Below are 22,415 nucleotides of genomic sequence, written 5' to 3' on the forward strand. Positions count from 1 at the left end.
CAATCCGATCGCTGATCGCTATCTGCTGATCACAGCAATACAGCTGTAAACAGCAGATTCAGTCACTTTGGTTTTCCCTCTGCTCTCAGCCGAGGGAAAAAGAAAGTGAAACATCATAGCAGCAGGCGTCATCACATGACCCTGTGCTACTATAGCAACCACTGATAGTCACGTGATAACACACGTGACTTCCGGTGGGGGCGGCGGTAAGTAACAAACATGGCCGCGCGCATTTAAATCTTGCTGCCAGACTTTGGCAGCAAGATTTAAGGGGTTAATGGCCGCGGGTGGAAGCGATTCCACCCGCGGCTAGCAGTCACACGTCAGCTGTTGAAAACAGCTGATATGTGTGCCGATCCACGCCGCCTGCCCGCGACAGGGGGCGGGGCTTAACGGGACATGATCCTTGATGGATAGATCCGTCCAAGGTCGTGAAGGGGTTAAACAAAATTTGACCAGTGCAAAAGTATGGGCACCCTTATCAATTTCTTGATTTGAACACTCCTAACTACTTTTTACTGACTTACTGAAGCACTAAATTAGTTTTGTAAACTCATTGAGCTTTGAACTTCATAGGCAGGTGTATAAAATCATGAGAAAAAGTATTTAAGGTGGTCACTTGCAAGTTGTTCTCCTATTTGAATCTCCTATGAAGAGTGGCATCATGGGCTCCTCAAAACAACTCTCAAATGATCTGAAAACAAAGATTATTCAGCATAGTTGTTCAGGGGAAGGATACAAAAAATTGTCTCAGAGATTTAAACTGTCAGTTTCCACTGTGAGGAGCATAGTAAGGAAATGGAAGAACACAGGTACAGTTTTTGTTAATCCCAGAAGTGGCAGGCCAAGAAGGCAGAGAAGAATGGTGAGAACAGTCAAGGACAATCCACAGACCAACTCCAAAGACCTGCAGCTTCATCTTGCTGCAGATGGTGTCAATGTGCATTGGTCAACAATACAGCGCACGTTGCACAAGGAGAAGCTGTATGGGAGAATGATGCGAAAGAAGCCGTTTCTGCAAGCACGCCACAAACAGAGTCGCCTGAGGTATACAAAAGCACATTTGGACAAGCCAGTTACATTTTGGAAGAAGGTCCTGTGGACTGATGAAACAAAGATTGAGTTGTTTGGTCATACAAAAAGGCGTTATGCATGGAGGCAAAAAAACACGGCATTCCAAGAAAAGCACTTGCTACCAACAGTAAAATTTGGTGGAGGTTCCATCATGCTTTGGGGCTGTGTGGCCAATGCCGGCACCAGGAATCTTGTTAAAGTTGAGGGTCGCATGGATTCAACTCAGTATCAGCAGATTCTTGACAATAATGTGCAAGAATCAGTGACGAAATTGAAGTTACGCAGGGGATGGATTTTTCAGCAAGACAATGATCCAAAACACTGCTCCAAATCTACTCAGGCATTCATGCAGAGGAACAATTACAATGTTCTATAATGGCCATCCTAGTCCCCAGACCTGAATATCATTGAAAATCTGTGGGTTGATTTGAAGCGTGCTGTCCATCCTCGGCGACCATCAAACTTAACTGAACTGCAATTGTTTTGTAAACAGGAATGGTCAAATATACCTTCATCCAGGATCCAGGATCTCATTAAAAGCTACAGGAAGAGTAGAGGCTGTTATTTTTGCAAAAGGAGGATCTACAATATATTAATGTCACTTTTTTGTTGAGGTGCCCATACTTTTGCACCGGTCAAATTTTGTTTAAATGCGGATTGCACATTTTCTGTTTGTACAATAAACCTCATTTCAATCCAGAATATTATTCAGTCCATCAGTTATTAGATATATGAAACTGAAATAGTTGTTGCAAAAACCCAAATTGTTATAAAGAAAAAAGGTTAACATTAATAGGGGTGCCCAAACTTTTTCATATGACTGTATATATCAAAATGTGACAATTTATTGAATCGTGCAAACAACAATAAAAACAATTAAAAACCAAGACACCTGTCCCATGGACCAAACAACAAAGTTGGGTGGGTTTTATTGGCACCTTATTATGCCTTTATTTCTGCTGCTATGTTGATGTCTGCTGGACTCTATCTTTGATGTATTTTTCATCTTTGCCTTTTCATTGAATTATTTAGCTCAATCTTTGGCAACATTTGGTTCATTTCCAGGTTGTATTGCTATACCCATTTGGATATGTTCCCTAATGATACTGTTATGATCTTGTCATAAAATATTTTCATGTACTGTGTGAGTACAACTTTGTTGTTAGGTCCATGGGACAGGTGTCTTGGTTTTTAATTGTTTTCATTGTTGCTTGCACGAATCAATAAATTTTGTCACATTTTGATATTTTTATTGTGAGTAGAGTGCTTCTTGCCTACCCCTTTTTCTCTTCTATTTTGCTACATTATTTGGTAGGCTTTGCACTCTCACTTGCTGTCAAAATAGTTTTATTGCTTGTTATCTAGCTGTGCAGACCTGTCCTGTTTTGTCTAGAGAGTTTAGCGCGCAATACCCTGATGAACATGTGCCGCTGAGGCGGCGTTGATTTTGGGTTCATCCTCTACTATGCAAACGATACAGCAGAGGACATTTCCATCGTCTATATATCGAGTTAAGAAAAAATTAAGATAAATTCCACTCATACCCGCATGACCATTACTACCTTTGATCGTTTGTTAGATGTGATTAGGCCAATGCTCACCTACCAGGACACAAATATGCGTCGTGCCATATCTGCTGAACAATGTTTGTTGATCACTATAAGGTATGTTTTTTTTATTTTACAATATCTACGTTTAATTTTTAAAATTTAAGTTTTTTTGGCTTTAAAAATGTTAATTTTAACCCTTTAATTCTTTGTAATATAGATTCCTTGCAACTGGATTATCATACTCTGCCTTACATCTGGAATTTTTACTTGGCAAATCTACAATTTCGATCATAGTAAGGAAAACGTGTGATGCCATTTGGGATAAATTACAACCTCTAGTGATGGCAGAGCCAACTGTTGAGAAGATTGGTACTGGATAGAAAATGGCTTTTATGAAACAACACAATTTCCTAATTGCATCTGTGCCATTGATGGGAAACATATACGTGTAAAGAAACCACCAATCTGAGGCACACAATATTATAATTGCAAACAATATTTTTCAGTTGTTCAAATGGCCATAGCTGATACTAATTACAATTTTGTGGCAGTACATATTGGTGCGTATGGTCGAACAGGAGATTCCAGAATCTTTAATACTTCTGTAATGGGTCAAAGACTAAGTACCAATGATTTGTCTGTACCACCCCCGCGTCTATTGCCTGGCACATCTAACACACAGGCACCTTTTGTATTAGTAGGTGATGAGGCATTCCCACTGCGTAGAGAAGTACTAAGGCCTTATCCACGTCGTGTTCTGGATAACAGACACCGTATTTTTAACAATAGATTGACCAGAGCACGACATGTGATTGTGCATTTGGCATCCTGACAGCCAAATGGAGAGTCTTGATCTCACCATTGCAATTGAGTGAGAAAAATGTCAATACCATTATAAAAGCATGTGTTGTGTTACATAATTTTGTAAGGAAATATGATAACATTGAAGATAATATTACATCTTCCATAGAACCTAATGTAACACATGTCAACCAAGTTTTGCTTGGAAACATACGTGGCCCTTCCGGCATACGTGTCAGAGAAATATTCACAAATTACTATGTCTCTCCAGAGGGTGAAATTGATTTACCTGAAAATGTATTGCTTGTGCATGGACACATGGCTTAGTTTGTTTTCTTTTTTTTTATATCTTTTTTCAAAAAGGAAAAAAAAAATAATTCTCTGATGATGAAACCAAATTTTTTTTTTTATTTGTCTGAATAATGATTACATTAGTTAACTTAACACAACTATGTGTGATATTGAAAACTTTTTTTTTTTCCTTTGGTTCAGATTATTTTAACAAACTCAATAAACACAGTGTTTATATTATTAAAAAAAAACATATTTCAATCATATGATTTTTTGAAAAAAAAACAAAACAAAAAAACATGAACAATACAACATGTATCATACAAAATATTATGTTTATAAATTCTGATACGTGTGTGGTGATTGGGGAATGTTAACATTCAGTGGCTGGTGTGTGGATTAGAGTTGAGCGATGTTCGAGGTTCAAGGTTCGGCAATTTCATGTTCGAGTGATTTTGGGGGGTGTTCGAGCTCAAACTTTACAGTTCTAGTTAGGTTCGAGAACAGTTGGAGCACCAAAAACATGGCTTTTCACAGTAAGGCTATGTGCACATGTTGCTATCTGCATGCGTCCTGCGTCCCCAGAACAATCCCTCTCTCTTTCTTACTCACTGATCACGGGCATCTTGTTACGGTTGCTGCGAGCACTGGAGACTATGTCCAGATTTCTTGCTACTGCACATGTGCGAGCGCTGGAGACTAAGTCCAGATTTCTTGCTACTGCACATGTGCGAGCGCTGGAGACTAAGTCAGATTTCTTGCTACTGCACATGTGCGAGCGCCGGAGACTAAGTCCTATCTTGGAGCCATTGCACATGTGCGGGTGACATCATCGCTGACACGAGGTCACATGTCTCTGACACCTTCTATGCCGATTGGTCGCTGGTCATGTGCTTGTGATGCCTTGCTCGGTGATAGGCCAGCATGACGTCACTCCTGTCGTTCTGGCAGCGGATTGGCTCTGGTGTCCTCCATCTTGGATGAGGCACAGAGTCTATATAAGACCCTGACACACGCCGCATGGCGCTCAGTCCTCTTGGTTCATGCATAAGAGTAGACGCTCTGTGCGTGTTCCTCTAGGCATTCCTCTGTCTATGCTAGGTGAGCGCTACCGGCAGGGTAGCGTTCTTATACCTTACAGCTTCGGCTGCTGTCCGTATCCTTACCTCTTAGGGGAGCGGACATAGGCAGGTGCCTGAGGCACATGGTCTGGCTGGGCCTTGTGGTTCGACTCGTAGGTGGACGTTGCCGCTAGGGTAACGTTCCTTATACTGCGTCTGGCAGTTGTTCGTATCCTCGCACACTAGGGGAGCGAACAGAGGTAGGAGCTTTGTGCGGCTTACGCTGCTGTTCGTCTCTTTTGCACCACTAGAAGAGCGGACCTAGGCAGGTGCCATATCTAGTGGTTCGTGTCCTCGCACACTAGTGGAGCGAACGCAGGTAGGAGCTTTGTGCGGCTTACGCTGCTGTTCGTCTCTTTTGCACCACTAGAAGAGCGGACCTAGGTAGGTGCCATTTCGCACACATTGCCTTTGTCTCTGTGATTATTAACAGAGATCATTCCACACACCCTCCAAGTAAGGGAGGAATTGCTTTACTTACTTATTATATCCTTCTGTGAGTTAACAGAGGTATTGCACTCTGCCATAGTCTGCAGCAGAGTCTTTGCACGGTGGACCCTGACTGTCTGATACTCCTTTAAGTTATTATCAGACAGCCCCCCGTAACATTAGGACTGAGCCAAGGGTCTGGCAGTTATGGCAGAATATCAGCAGTTACACCGTTACATACAAGTACTTGAGTCACGGCTCAAGAGTATAGAGGATAAACCTCAGACCATGGTGACATCTGCACATGATCCTCGACTTGCTCTGCCAAACAGAGATTCTGGCGATGCCAGATCATGTCGTGGTTTCATTAGTCAGTGTCAGATACACCTAGAGGTCAACTCTTCTCGCTTCTCTACGGAGAGGTCCAGAGTAGGCTTTATCATTTCCTTACTTCAGGACAAAGCCTTAGAATGGGTGACTTCCCTATGGGAGCGCTCTGATGTGGTTACTCTGAGACATCAAGACTTTCTTGATGCTCTTAAGGCAGTATTCAAGGGTCCGCAGGTTACCCATGATGCGGCCCTGAGACTGTTAGATCTATCTCAGGGTTCGTTATCCACTAGTTCTTATGCCATTGCTTTTAGAACTCTGGTGGCAGAACTAGATTGGCCAGAGAAGGTGTTGATTCCTATCTTCTGGAGAGGGTTGGCAGGCTATGTCAAGGATGCTCTTGCTACTCGTGAGGTCCCTGCTTCTCTGGAGGACTTGATCACAGTAGCAACGAGGATCGATGTACGCCATAAGGAACGTAGACTCGAGTTCTCTTCCTCACGCCCTAAGCATCGGGCTATTCCATTTGTTGGGGGTCCACTACCATCTTCCTCAGCATCTGAAACATCTCCCACTCCTATGGAGTTAGGTCATACGTCTTCCAGACTACGCAAGTCTGGTCCTCCTATATGTTATGTATGTCGTCAGGCTGGGCACTATGCCAACAAGTGTCCTAGTCGTCAGGGAAACTCCCTGGCCTAGTAACCATTAGAGGGGGGTTACTAGAGACGTCTTCTGCACCCTCTAAGTGTTGTATCCCAGGTCAGCTCTCGTCATCTGAGAATACATGGCCTATTATGGCTTTTGTGGATTCCGGAGCTGACGGGACTTTTGTGTCCTCAGGATTTGTAAAGGGACACAATATTCCCTCTATCATGTTAGAGGCGCCTATTCCTGTCCGTGTTGTTAATGGAACTATGTTGTCTGACCACATTACATTGAGGACAGTTCCCTTGCGCCTTTCCCTGTCTCAGGGTCACATAGAGGAGATTTCTTTTCTTGTTTTGCCTGAGGGTATAGACGACGTCCTTCTGGGTCTCCCATGGCTTCGGACTCATGCTCCTCACATTGACTGGGAGTCTGACAGCATTATTAGTTGGGGTTCGAAATGTCAGTCCCGATGTCTTCCCTTACCACCTAAGGTCATTGCGGTTGCATCTACTGATCTCTCTCCCATACCTACACCCTATCTGGATTTCGCTGACGTGTTCTCCAAACAGGGTGCTGAGGTTCTTCCACCCCATAGGCCGTATGACTGTGCCATAGACCTTATGCCAGGTTCGGTTCCACCTAAAGGCAGGGTTTACCCCCTGTCGATACCTGAGTCGGAGGCCATGTCGACCTATACAAGAGAGAGTTTAGAGAAGGGGTTCATTCGTAAGTCTGTCTCTCCCGCGGGAGCTGGGTTTTTCTTTGTTCGGAAGAAAGAGGGTGATTTGCGTCCCTGCATAGATTACAGGGGTCTCAACGCAATCACAATAAAGAACAAATACCCATTACCTTTAATTTCGGAGCTCTTTGACAGACTGAGAGGAGCTCAAGTTTTTACGAAGTTGGATCTGCGGGGTGCGTATAACTTGGTATGAATTCGAAAGGGTGACGAATGGAAGACCGCTTTTAACACCCGAGACAGTCACTATGAATACCTCGTCATGCCTTTTGGGTTATGTAATGCACCCGCAGTATTTCAGGACTTCGTAAACGATGTGTTCAGGGATTTACTGTTATCCTCAGTAGTGGTGTATCTGGACGACATCCTGATTTTTTCTCCTGATCTGGAGACTCATCGTCAGGATGTCGTTCGTGTCCTTTCCCGTTTAAGGGAGCACTCATTGTTTGCTAAACTCGAGAAATGTGTATTCGAGCAGTCCTCATTGCCTTTTTTGGGTTACATTATCTCACAAGAGGGCCTGGCTATGGATCCTGCGAAGCTCTCTGCTGTCCTGCAATGGTCCGAACCTCATTCCTTGAAGGCGGTGCAACGCTTCTTAGGATTCATAAATTATTACAGGCAGTTCATACCCCATTTTTCTACTTTGGTGGCCCCTTTGGTGGCCTTGACTAAGAAAGGTGCTAATCCCAAAGCCTGCTCTACTGAGACATCTCAGGCTTTTGAGGCAGTAAAAAGACACTTTTCAACTGCACCCGTTCTTCAAAGACCCGATGAGAGTAAGCCCTTCCACTTAGAGGTTGATGCCTCTTCAGTGGGTGCTGGTGCGGTCTTGTATCAAAAGAACGGTGCAGGTAGAAAAAGCCCGTGTTTTTTCTTTGCGAAAACCTTTTCACCGGCAGAGAGAAACTATACCATTGGGGATAGGGAACTGCTCGCCTTGAGATTAGCCTTGGAGGAGTGGCGTCACTTGCTGGAAGGAGCGAAACATCCTTTCCAGGTCTATACAGACCATAAGAATCTGACGTACTTACAAACCGCTCAGCGTCTGAATCCTCGCCAAGCCCGCTGGTCCTTGTTTTTCTCCCGCTTTCACTTCTCCATCAACTATCTGTCTGGGAGTAAGAATAACAAGGCAGACGCCCTGTCTCGCTCTATGCTTTCTACCCAGGAAGAGATTGACGAACCTCGTCTTATCCTTCCCTCCAGAGTTTTTCATACGCTCTCCCCTGTGATGTTAGACCAAATCCCACCGGGCAAGACCTTTGTTCCGCCTGATCGACAGAATGATATACTGTCATGGGCCCACACCTCAAAGATGGGTGGGCATTTTGGTATTAGGCGGACACGAGAGTTACTGGAGAGCTGGTATTGGTGGCCACACTTAGCCAGCCACGTCAAGAGATATGTCGGTTCCTGCTACTCGTGTGCTCGCAACCGTCCATTACGGCAGACACCGGCTGGGCTCTTGCATCCTTTACCAGTGCCAGATAGACCATGGGAGGTGGTAGGCATGGACTTTGTGGGTGATCTTCCATGTTCACAGGGACATAGATTTGTGTGGGTCATTACGGACCATTTCTCCCGGATGGTTCATCTCGTACCGTTATCGAGAATCCCATCTTCCAGGGTACTAGCCAAACTATTCCTCAAGCATGTCTTTAGGCTTCACGGGATGCCAGATCGTATCATTTGTGATAGAGGCCCGCAATTTACTTCCCGTTTCTGGCGAGATCTTTGTAGCCTTCTGCAAATTGAGTTGAATCTCTCTTCGGCATACCATCCGGAGACCAATGGTTTGGTTGAACGTACCAATCAATCTATGATTATATACCTTCGACACTTTGTTGCTGAGAACCACGATAACTGGTCCTCCCTCCTACCCTGGGCAGAATTTGCCCTTAACAATTCGCTGGCTGAGGCCACTGGGCAGACACCGTTCGTACTCAATAATGGGCAACACCCTAGGGTACCGGTACCGTTTCCCGCTGCTGCACCTCCTCCTCTTGTGGCCGACTGGGCAACTAATGCCAGAGAGGTTTGGGATCGGACTCAAGAGTCGATCCAAGCAGCTAAGGACCGTATGAAGACGGTGTCCGATCGGTTTCGTCGCCCGGCTCCTGTCTTTTCTCCAGGGGACTTTGTGTGGCTCTCTGCAAAATACGTGAGACTTAGAGTGAGCTCTGTAAAATTTGCTCCTCGCTTCCTAGGTCCTTATGAGGTTCTTCGACAGGTAAATCCTGTAGTCTACCAATTGAAGTTACCCGTCCATCTTAGGATTCATGAGAAATTCCATGTCTCACTGCTAAAGCCGGCTATTTTACCTCACGCTCGTGAAGTGCACTCTCCTGCCTCTGATTCCTCTCGCTCTAGCTATGAGGTATGAGCCATAGTTGGTTCTAAGATGGTTAGAGGGCGCAGGTTCTTCTTGATAGATTGGGAGGGTTACGGCCCGGAACATCGCTCTTGGGAGCCTGAGGAGGCTGTCCATGCTCCCGACTTAGTTGCCGATTACCTGCGTCGCCGGGAGGGGGGCCCTTGAGGGGGAGGTACTGTTACGGTTGCTGCGAGCACTGGAGACTATGTCCAGATTTCTTGCTACTGCACATGTGCGAGCGCTGGAGACTAAGTCCAGATTTCTTGCTACTGCACATGTGCGAGTGCTGGAGACTAAGTCCAGATTTCTTGCTACTGCACATGTGCGAGCGCCGGAGACTAAGTCCTATCTTGGAGCCATTGCACATGTGCGGGTGACATCATCGCTGACACGAGGTCACATGTCTCTGACACCTTCTATGCCGATTGGTCGCTGATCATGTGCTTGTGATGCCTTGCTCGGTGATAAGCCAGCATGACGTCACTCCTGTCATTCTGGCAGCGGATTGGCTCTGGTGTCCTCCATCTTGCATGAGGCACAGAGTCTATATAAGACCCTGACACACGCCCCATGTCGCTCAGTCCTCTTGGTTCATGCATAAGAGTAGACGCTCTGTGCGCGTTCCTCTAGGCATTCCTCTGTCTATGCTAGGTGAGCGCTACCGGCAGGGTAGCGTTCTTATACCTTACAGCTTCGGCTGCTGTCCGTATCCTTACCTCTTAGGGGAGCGGACATAGGCAGGTGCCTGAGGCACATGGTCTGGCTGGGCCTTGTGGTTCGAATCGTAGGTGGACGTTGCCGCTAGGGTAACGTTCCTTATACTGCGTCTGGCAGTTGTTCGTATCCTCGCACACTAGGGGAGCGAACAGAGGTAGGAGCTTTGTGCGGCTTACGCTGCTGTTCGTCTCTTTTGCACCACTAGAAGAGCGGACCTAGGCAGGTGCCATATCTAGTGGTTCGTGTCCTCGCACACTAGTGGAGCGAATGCAGGTAGGAGCTTTGTGCGGCTTACGCTGCTGTTCGTCTCTTTTGCACCACTAGAAGTGCGGACCTAGGTAGGTGCCATTTCGCACACATTGCCTTTGTCTCTGTGATTATTAACAGAGATCATTCCACACACCCTCCAAGTAAGGGAGGAATTGCTTTACTTACTTATTATATCCTTCTGTGAGTTAACAGAGGTATTGCACTCTGCCATAGTCTGCAGCAGAATCTTTGCACGGTGGACCCTGACTGTCTGATACTCCTTTAAGTTATTATCAGACAGCCCCCCGTAACACATCTTGCTGCACGTCTGTCACAGATCTGCGGTGTCTTATCCTCTTTAGAAAATGGCTGCCGCTTCATTAGTCAATCAGTTATTCCGTGCTTTCCCCGCCCACCGGCGCCCATGATTGGTTGCAGTCAGACACGTCCCCAAGCGGAGTGACAGCTGTCTCACTGCAACCAATCACAACCGCCGGCGGGTGGGTCTGTATCGTGCAGTAAAATAAATAAATAAATAATAAAAAAAAAAATGCGGTTCCCCCCATATTTGATACCAGCCAGGATAAATTGGTTGCAACAGTCCCGGGACTCCATCCAGCTCATCCTGAATTGCCCTGGTGCGGTGGCAATCGGGGTAATAATGAGTTTAATCATGTCAGGCGTCTCCCTGAGACACCTTCTATGATTAAACTGAAAGTGAAAGTAAAGAAACACACACAGCAAAAAATACTTTATTTGGAATAAAAGACAAAAAACACCCTCCTTTACCTCTTTATTAATCCTCAAATACCCCTCCAGGTCCGGCGTAATCCACACGACACTGTCATCTCGGCTACATGAAGCTGCAGCAGCACCGTAGAACACGATTGCGCTGAATCAGCCCCACGTAGCAATGAAGTGAATGGCGCTTTCAGCAGACACTTCAGCAATGCAGAAGTCAAGATTACCAAATCTGCCTATCTTTACCATTAGAGGCAGTAGACTAGTGGAAAGAGCGCTCACCTAAGAAGCATAACTTCATGCGTTGTAGTCCTGGTCCCGGTAAAGAAGTTATTTATTTTCTTTTATTTTTTTATTTTTAATTTTAAATTATAATTATATATTTATAATTTAATTTAATTTAATTATGCACTGAGGGGAGGAGCCAGACATCAGCTGTGAGCCGCGGGACACACCTCTAAAATCGGAGCAGTTCACGGAATGAGACTGCATTGCTCTCTCCTCTCTCTCTTCTCTCTTTCTCTCTCTCTCTCTCTCTCTTTCTCCCTCTCTCTTTCTCTCTCTCTCTTTCTCTCTCTTTCTCTCTCTCTCTTTCACTCTGTCTCCCAAGGAGAGGGAAGAAAGTGTTTCAGGGAGGGCTGAGAAAGCATACTATAGACAAGGAGAGCGAAGAAAGTGTTTCAGGGAGGGCAGAGAAAACATACTATGGACAAGGAGAGGGAAGAAAGTGTTTCAGGGAGGGCTGAGAAAGCATACTACAGAAAAGGAGAGGGAAGTAGGTGTTTCAGGGAAGGCAGAGAAAACATACTATGGACAAGGAGAGGGAAGAAAGTGTTTCAGAGAGGGCAGAGAAAACATACTGTAGACAAGGAGAGGGGAGAAAGTATTTCAGAAAGGGCAGAGAAAACATACTATGGACAAGGAGAGGGAAGAAAGTGTTTTCCTGGGATGGCTGAGAAAGCATACTACAGACAAGGAGAGGGAAGAAAGTGTTTCAGGGAGAGCAGAGAAAACATACTATGGACAAGGAGAGGAAAGAAAGTGTTTCAGAGAGGGCAGAGAAAACATACTATATGATAATATAATTATTATGTATTTATAATTATAATTCAATTTAATTATGCACTGAGAGGAGGAGTCGGACATCAGCTGTGAGCCGCGAGACACACCTCTAAAATCGTAGCAGTTCACGGAATGAGGCTGCATTTCTCTCTCCACTCTCTCTCTCTCTCCCTCTCTCTCTTTCTCTCCTCTCTCCTCTCTCTTCTCTCTCTTTTTTCTCTTCTCTCTCCTCTCCTCTCTCTCTCCTCTCTCTCTTCTCTCTCTTCTCTCTCTCCTCTCTCTCTTCTCTCTCTTCTCTCTGTCTTTTCTCTCTCCTCTCTCTCTCCTCTCTTTCTTCTCTCTCTCAGACCTGGCGATGATCAGCTGATGCAGTCACCTGACAGCATCGGCTGACACTATAAGTCGAGCGGTGAGGCCAGCTGTTTACCGCCCGGCTGGCTAAACTATCAGCTGATACTGCCGGACAGGAGTCTGCACTGAAGTGTGTAGTTTGTTTTGTTTTTTTGCACTGATGCATCAGCTAATTGTATTAAAGCTGTTTATACAATCAGCGGCTGTGTCATGTGATTCAGGCCCTTCAACCTGATACATCATCTGATCGCTTTGCCTTCCAACAAACCGATCAGATGATATTGGATCCGGATTGGACGGCGCGGGACCCTTGACCCAGGATTACTGAGGAGGGGGGGTTCTTTATTTCAATAAAGATGGAGTCACTAATTGTGTTGTGTTTTATTTCTAATAAAAATATTTTTCTGTGTGTTGTGTTTTTTTTTATCTGTACTAGAAATTCATGGTGGTCATGTCTAATATTGGCGTGACACCATGAATTTCGGGCTTAGGGCCAGTTGATAATATACAGCTAGTCCTAACCCCATTATTACCCAGTGAGCCACCCATCACCAGGGCAACTGGAAGAGTTGGATACAGCACCAGAAAATGGAGCTTCTATGAAAGCGTCATTTTCTGAGGTGGATGCAAACTGCAATTTGCAGCAGGGGTGCCCAGAAAGCTTGGGAACCCTGAGTTGCAGATTCCAATCCTCAGCTGCCTAGTCGCCTAGAGCTGCTGTCTGTCTGTATGGAGGAGAGCAGACAGCAGCTGCAGAGATACAAGGCTCAGCATGCTCCATTCACTAGTGTATGCAGGAGAGCAGACAGCAGCTGCAGAACTACAAGGCTCAGCATACTCCATCCAGAACTGTATGCAGGAGTTTTTTGCCCACCAAAAAAAAGACGTGGGCTTCGCCATATTTTTGTATGCTAGCCAGGTACAGCAGGCAGGTACGGCTGCCCCCAACCCCCAGCTGCCTATTTGTACCCGGCTGGGAACTAAAAATATAGGGAAGCCCTTTTTTTAATTATTTCATGAATTTCATGAAATAATTAAAAAAAAAAACGACGCTGGCTTCGCCCCATTTTTGTGTCCAGCCAGGTACAACTAGGCAGCTGGGGATTGCAATCCGCAGCACAGGTTAGCCCGTGCTTTCTGGGCACCTCTGCTGCGAATTGCAGTCCGCAGCCGCCCCAGAAAATGTTGCTTTCATAGAAGCGCCATCATCTGGTGCTGTATCCAACTCTTCCAACAGCCCTGAAGCCGGGTGGCTTGTTGCATAATAATGAGTTAATACTAGCTTTGTTTTACTAGCTAGTATTAAGCCAGAGATTCTTAATGTCAGGCACGTTTGACCCGGCCATTAAGAATCTCCAATAAAGGGTTAAAAAAGCACACCACACAGAGAAAAAATACTTTAATAGAAATAAATACACAGACACATTAGAGACTCCATGTTTATTACTCCCTGTCAGCCCTCCACAATCCATGGTCTTCTGTCTTCTTTCTCCTTCAACCCATGCAGCTCTTCTACATCAGACAGCACTGCATGGGGAAAGACGCTGCTTCCCGTGCAGTCAATATCACTCAGTGAGTGAGCAGCATCTGTGTGCTGTAAGCGGTGACATCACCGCTGACAGGCGCTTTGCTATAACAACGGTGATCTCCGTTATTGACCGGCTGTGGCAGCCGGTGAATAACAGAACGGGGAGCTGACCATGTGCCAGAGCATCTCGCCGGTACACGGGGATGCGATGCACAAATGAGCACGGTGTACCAGAGAGATGCACTGACAGGACCTAGCAATGACGTCTAGCCATGTGACCAGTCTGTAGCCAATGAGATAATAGACATGTGACTGGTCACATGCTTTTTTGACTTCATGATTATCGGAAGTAAAAACGGCGGGAGACAGAGTGCAGGACGCGTCGCAGGGACAGGTAAGTGTTATGGCAATGTTTATTAACTGTATGTGCACATTTATAATGTGTTTTTATGTGTTTGTGTTTGCCTGCCATTGGTTTCAATGGGGCTCGAGAGGTTCGTCGAGCCGTTCGCTGAACCGAACTCGAACGCAGCCTCTGTTCGACGAACCGAACCGAACTCGAGCCTCTAGAGGCTCGCTCATCTCTAGTGTGGATTTGTTTGAGTTTGGTGTGATGTATCTATTTGTTTGTTGGATATGGGCTGATCCTGATGCTTGACCATGTTGTTGTGCAGGATATTGCATATGTTGAGGCAAATTAGAACATTGATGAGGCCTTACAAAAGTCCATGATTGATGACCTTGTTGGGCACGTGATCAAGGTGGCTCATTTACATGGGTTCCATAGGTAACCTATTCACTAGCACCATGTTATGCAACAAAAGTTTTGTGTGGTACATATTGTTGATGTTGGGATTGGTTTTGTGTTGTTTGTTGTTGTGTTGGCAGTATTGATTGTGTTTGAAATTGTGGTGGATGCATGACTGTTTGTGGAATGGATTGATTGTTGCCTACCTGCATTTTCAGTTTGAGACATTCTCAGCTGATTATCAGTAGACTGTTGCCATTGTTCAAGGGAATTAAACACTATTTGTGGGTTATTCGGTGCTGTACATGCATCTATGACTATTTGCATGGCTGCTCTAGCACATAGCCACACTTCTTAAAAAATGACCAAGTGTGGAATGGACAAGGCAACTGTTAGATGGATTTGTAACTGGCTTAGTAATCGGAGTCAAAGAGTGGTCATAAATGGCTGCACATCCAGTTGGAAGAGTGTTTCAAGTGGGGTACCACAGGGCTCTGTCCTGGGCCCCGTGTTGTTCAACATTTTTTATCAATGATTTAGATGAAGCTATTAAGGGTAAACTGGTTAAATTTGCTGATGAAAAGTTAGGAGGAATAGCTAATACTAGAGAAGAGAGAGAGCAGATTCAACAAGATGTAAACAAGCTGGAACAATGGGCAGTAACTAATAGAATGGTTTCTAACAGGGAGAAATGCAAAGTCATACATCTTGGCAAGAATAATGAAAAGAGTATATACAGCATGGGAGGAATAGAGCAATCCAAAAGCATGTGTGAAAAAGACTTAGGGGCACTTTCACACTACGACATCGCAGGTGCGATGTCGGTGGGGTTAAATTGAAAGTGATGCACATCCGGCATCGCAGGCGATATCGTAGTGTTTAAAGCATTATTGATACGATTAACAAGCGCAAAAGCGAAGTAATCGTATCATTGGTGTAGGGTCGGTCATTTCCATAAATTGGGAATGACCGATGTTACGATGTTGTTCCTCGTTCCTGCGGCAGCACACATCACAGTATATGAAGCCGCAGGAGCGAGGAACATCTCCTACCTGCGTCCCGGCCGGCTATGCGGAAGGAAGGAGGTGGGCTGGATGTTTACGTCCCGCTTATCTCCGCCCCTCCGCTTCTATTGGCCGCCTGCCATGTGAGGTCACTACGACGCCGCACGACCCGCCCCCTTAATAAGGAGGCGGTTTGCCGGCCAGAACGACGTGGCAGGGCAGGTGAGTGCATGTGAAGCTGGCGTAGCGATAATGTTCGCTATGCCAGCTATCACCATGATGTCGCTGCTGTGACGGGGGCGGGGACTTTCAGTGTGCAAAGTGCCCCTTAGGTATACTAATAGATCACAGACTGAACATGAGTCAACAGTGTGATGCAGCAGCAAAAAAGGCAAACACCATTCTAGGATGTATTAACAGAGAGGAGACTTAATAGCTGTCTACAAATATCTTAAAGGCTGTCACACTGTGGAGGGATCAGTTTTATTCTCATTTTCACAAGGAAAGACTAGAAGTAAGGGAATGAAACTGATGGGGAGGAGACACAGATTAGATATTAGAAAAAACTTTTGGACAGTGAGGGTGATCAATGAGTGGAACAGGCTGCCACGAGAGGTTGTGAGTTCTCCTTCAATGGAAGTCTTTAAAAAGAGGTTGGACGGACATCTGTCTGGAATGATTTAGTGAATCCTGCTTTGAGCAGGGGGTTGGACTAGATGACCCAGGAGGTCCATTCCAACTCTAATATTCTATGATTCGATAATTGATTCTCTTGGAATTTGCCTTAGATAGTTTGCCATACTTCTTGTGAACGCCTCCTCCCCATCATCATTAACAGTGCGAGATAGATATTCTAATACACCATTATCTACCTCGCGCCGTGTATTGGTGATGGGGAGTTCTCTACGTCGTCGGGGTCTACGAGACACTGGCAGGGCAACAGGGGAGTGGTCCAAAGCCACTGTAGGGCTGCTGCTCTGTTGTTGTACTTCCTCATCATGGTCGTGAAACAATGCTGGTGTGTTATTTAAATCTTGCGATTCATTTTCATTGTTTACTGGATTTGCCGAAGAGGTGCCCTCTTCTCTCTGCTCCTCAGCTTGTTCAACTGGTGGCTCAGATTCAAATGTTGATCTACTTCTCAAAGTACTGTCTGTTCTGAAATATTTAAAAGAAATATTCAAAATTCTCTGCACTTATAGTTTGTTCATCGCACCCGTTTTACGCATGAATACGCAGCATGCTGACCAACAGCTCACACTCATAGAATAACATTGTTCCGAGTGTAATGCGAGAATTTCTCACATTGCTCTAGTCCGTTTTTGTCGCTCATGTGAGCGTACCTTCAATATGACACACATTCCAACAGTGCACACAGAATTCTTCCCACCTCCATGTAGTGCAGCTAGGGATCACCACTATCATGCAGTGTTTAAATTAGAACGCATTGGAAAATGCAGTTATAAACAGCTGCAGAGTTGTGTACAGCTATCCAGGCCATGTTTCAGCAATGTCTGTCTCTACTGAACCTAGATACAGGGAAGGCCATTTGCAATAATAGTGCAAACATGATGGTGGCTCTAGGCCTGAGGAAACCTCACACATGTGTCATGTCCTCAACCTTGTTGTACAGTAATTTCTAGGCCACTTTCCTGTCCTGGTTGCGCTGCTGCAGAAGGCACGGTCGCTGTTTGCTCACATTTTCCATTCGCACCCCGCTCATCATCTTGTAGCACTATAGAATTATTTAAGCGTTTTGGTTAACTGGTTGATATGCAATGCGTAGACATGGTGGAATTCCACTCTGTACATGTTGCAACGACTGTGGCAGCAGCAATGAGCTCTGGTGCAGTATGTAATGATGCATAGCCTGCACCAATGTGGTCTTTGCTTGGGGCAAATCATGCTTGCAGAGGGGGCACATAGGAAGGACTTCTGCACCCTTCTGAATAGTTTTGAAATGGCTACTAAGATGGTTAGCGCTGATAATACCTTCATCAGCATGACTATTTCGGTCAGGTCCATGTGGGAGCAAAGTTTAAATAGGCTGTGGGAAGAGATGGTGGTCCGAGAGGAAGAGAAGGAAGTGTGACGCCCTGGACTATCAGGTCGTCACAGGGTATTGTGCAATCTGCCCTTCTGTGCAATATTCATCTCCTCCTTGGTTATGGGTCCCCAACTACATGGTGTTGCCTACATCAGCTGATTAAAATCCTGGGTACACTCTGCATCACACCTACCAGACATACCAGTGGACGGCCTGAGTGGAATAGGGTCGCCCACTTGGGGAGTTGGTTAAGGGGAGGTCAGGAGTGTTAGCAGTGTAACACCTAGTAGGAGCTGGTCCCCCGGTGGTAGGGGATCTTGACAAGGGGCACGGAACTGTCGAGGAGAACAGCCGGAGGCCTTGTACCATCACCGGGCTGGGACCAGGGCACGACGGGGTACATGGACCCTAGGTCAGGGAGTAGTTTCAGGCAACCTGAAAATTTACCCAACGAGAACGAAGCCTTCAAGATCTGCTCTCCACCAGCTCCAAAATTGGGGTACTAGCGCAATGAGGGGGATAGGACTTTCCACAAAAACGGTAAAGAAAATCCAAAGCGTGAACCCTGAGAGCAAGCTCCCACAGTTAGTCATACTGGGGAGCGGGACCGGACTAGTTCTATACTACCGAGACCAACAGAGAAGTGAACTTAGTGCCAGGAGGAAGGTCATGGATCACTAGGCAGCACCATTGGGGACAGGGCCCGAACTAACTTCCCTCAGTGACAGCGGTATCCAGAACACTGGTTTATCCAGTTGTTGGTGTCAGTTTACTGGACAGGGTGAGTATGAAAGTGACCCCCTTTGCACCCAATGGCACCCCCAGCCACCATCACCAAGTCCCGGGGCATCCCCCTTACCCGTGGAGGGTTCTAACACCTGGCTGTCCCACTCCATTGACCCCGGGTACTCCCAATTGCAGAGGTGGTACTCCACATTACCACAAACTATGGGTGACATCATGAACTCTAAACACAATCCATTGTAAATACCCCCTTTATTTGAGTGGCCGCACAACCCCCTGGTCCGGACACTCCTCGAGCCACCGTGGATCCGGATCCGAGCAGCTTGGCTGCTGACACGGGGTGGCACAGAAGTAGAGAAGGATGCGTAAGGAATGCAAATATCTCTAAAGTCCGGATTGTCGTCACACAGGTGAGTGGCATTGGAGGGTGTAGTACAGAGATTGAGGGGGGTTTATGGTACCAAACATACTGTTATTGAAGGTGCAGGAGATGAGGACATAATGCAGGATGAGGAGGAAGAGGTGATGGGTGCACACCAGTCAGCAGATGAAGAAGATATTGATCCCCTCTCTGTTGTCCATGTTTGGTGGGAGTAGATGGAGAAAGCAGGCTTGAGTGTTACCCCGGCACCAACACACCATGAAGCTCAACCTCATGGAAGTGCCCAAGACATGAGCGGCTTCATGCTGCACTATCTGCAACATGATGGCAGTATTGTTATGATTAAAAATAATGGTGACTACTGGGTTGTCACTCTGTTAGATCAATGGTACAAGAGTAAATATAGTCAGATGCTTCCCCCCTGGAAAGGGAAACAAGCATGCTGGAGTATTGAAACAAGCTTGTACACAATCTTGAGAGTGGTTTTCCCCAAGGCAGCAGTGATGCACACATTGTGCTTAGCAGTTATAGATTTACAGTCCTGGGAATGTCGAGTCATCATCGCAGAAACAATGTATAGTCAAATTAGTGTACCGCTGCGCAAACAGCTCTACCTCTAGTTAACCAAACAATATATACATAAAATAATTGAACACCACAAGAAAAATATTCCAAATAAATGTGTGTATGGCAGCCAAAGAAGGCACTCATTCTGACAATAGGCAAAACATCATGGATATACCCAAATGGAAGCCGGGGGGTCAAAGACAAATGGACTCCATCCTGAGTTGATAGCAGATAATCAGCTTGAAGGTGCGTGATCCTGGTAGAACAGAGTCCAGGGGACACTCTAGTTATGAAGTGTCAGGGAGATGGTAAGTCCACTGTGTGTTGCACCAACCTAGAAAGCACTCCAGGTGTGGAGTACTGTGAGGGTTTATTTTAACGCAGAAAAAAGAGGATATCCAGCTCTTCAGGCAAAGAATCACGTCTTTATTTCATCATGCAGACACAGAGAATGACATGACCAGCACTACGCGTTTCAGGTGAAAACACTCACCCTTAATCATGATGCTGGAGAGACAGCGCTACAGAGTTTATATGCAAATGCTAATTAGCAGAACAGATGTTTAAATCACTTAAGCACTTTACATATTCAAAAATAAAGTTACCATGAAAGTTATTACATGTAAAATAAAATGTAAATACAAATACAAAATAGGTATCAATAGTTTTCTGGACTAAGTTAGGAATGTATATAAATTCTGACATATTAATTGTGGTGCACAAATATACATATGCAGATATAACAACTACAAGTAAGTGCACATAAAATATATGCAAATGCATGACTATATGTATGAATGAATCTGCACATATATGAGGATGCACACAAGAATTTTTTATGTGCATAGCTACAATATTTTTTTAAAAATGTATTTATCTCCCCCTCATGTGCTATTGAAAAATCATGCTAACTTTAATTACAATTTTGGGTGCAAAATGACCAGCATTGCCTAAAATGACCCATTTTTGTGCAAGCGCTGTACTCCAATGAATTTTTAATAAAAATTTTTTAGGGAAAAAACATTTTTTTAAAAAAATATTTTTTTTATTTTTTTTTTATTATATAGAATTTTTTTTCCCGGTTTATTGATATTAGGATGTACCCAACTGAGTGAGATGAAAATATATATTGTGTTCAAGCAGAGGCCACCAAATAGGATTGTGAGTTATAATTATCTGTCAGAACCAAACTCTAAATCAATAAACCGGGAAAAAAAATTCTGTATAATAAGAAAAAATTTTTTTTTTTTTTTAAAAAAAAAAAAAAATTTCCCTAAAAAAATGTATTAAAAATTCATTGGAGTACAGCGCTTGCACAAAAGTGGGTCATTTTAGGCAACTTTGGTCATTTTGCACCCAAAATTGTAATTAAAGGTAGCATGATTTTTCAATAGCACATGAGGGGGAGATAAATACATTTTTAAAAAAATATTGTAGCTATGCACATAAAAAATTCTTGTGTGCATCCTCATATATGTGCAGATTCATTCATACATATAGTCATGCATTTGCATATATTTTATGTGCACTTACTTGTAGATGTTATATCTGCATATGTATATTTGTGCACCACAATTAATATGTCAGAATTTATATACATTCCTAACTTAGTCCAGAAAACTATTGATACCTATATTGTATTTGTATTTGCATTTTATTTTACATGTAATAACTTTCATGGTAACTTTATTTTTGAATATGTAAAGTGCTTAAGTGATTTAAACATCTGTTCTGCTAATTAGCATTTGCATATAAACTCTGTAGCGCTGTCTCTCCAGCATCATGATTAAGGGTGAGTGTTTTCACCTGAAACGCGTAGTGCTGGTCATGTCATTCTCTGTGTCTGCATGATGAAATAAAGACGTGATTCTTTGCCCGAAGAGCTGGACATCCTCTTTTTTCTGCATTTCATTGGGCTGTGGCAGTGCCTGTCCGTGCTCCAGGACGGAATCGGGATTGAGCTTTTATACGGTGAGCTGATTAATACAAATTGGTTATTTTTTACTGCTTATCGGGACTCCCGTGCTTTGCTCTCCTTACTTAAATAGCAGACAACAAGTTGGTTTTCTGGACTTAACCCTTTGTGCTCACCCATCTAACAACATGAATGGCTGTAGTCAACGCTTAAATAAAGCAAAACTGCTATTTGGAGCCACTGATATGAATACACCTGCAACTTTTTCAACAAGTGATGAATCTGTTAAAACATTGCAAAAATTATTAGAGAAAGAGAATAGAATTTGGTGGAATGTAACCACCTTAAAAAATTACATGGAAAAATCCATCATTCCAAGGGGCTTACGCCTGAAAAAAACTCCCAATACAATCTACTCTGAGAACTTTGTTTCTAAATGGAATGACACATTATCCTCATGCCCCCTGAAACTTATGGGACTAATCATTGAACATGAGGAAATTTCACTCAAGGAAACCCAGACAAATCTGGATGAAGCAAAATCCACATTGAAAACAATCACTTCTGTATGAATTGATGTGTATGAATGGGGCAGATGGGAAAACACTAATAAATGGAAAAGTCCGCGCTCCATATTAAAGACTCCCAGAATGAAATCCAAAGTCTCATTTGGCTCCTCTGATCTGGATACTTCTATGGGATACACTACAGATGAATCATCTGCTGAATCAACATTTCAACCTTCAAAAAACGACTACAAAAAACAGAAAAATTTCAAAAGAAATGTAGAAGAGGAGGTAGGAAGCACAAGTCTTAAAAGCTATACCCTGCGTCCCAAAAGGACTTAGACTCTAATGTGAATTTTGATGTTATCAATTTGTCTTCATATAATATATCGGAAACACAGAGAGCACCTCTTGCCTTAGGTTTAAATCTTGCACCAACTACTAATTTTGATTTATTTGGTACATTATGTGACATTAACAAATTTGTTCGT

The sequence above is a fragment of the Anomaloglossus baeobatrachus genome, chromosome 5, assembly GCF_048569485.1.
Source record: "Anomaloglossus baeobatrachus isolate aAnoBae1 chromosome 5, aAnoBae1.hap1, whole genome shotgun sequence".
Classification (NCBI taxonomy): domain Eukaryota; kingdom Metazoa; phylum Chordata; class Amphibia; order Anura; family Aromobatidae; genus Anomaloglossus; species Anomaloglossus baeobatrachus.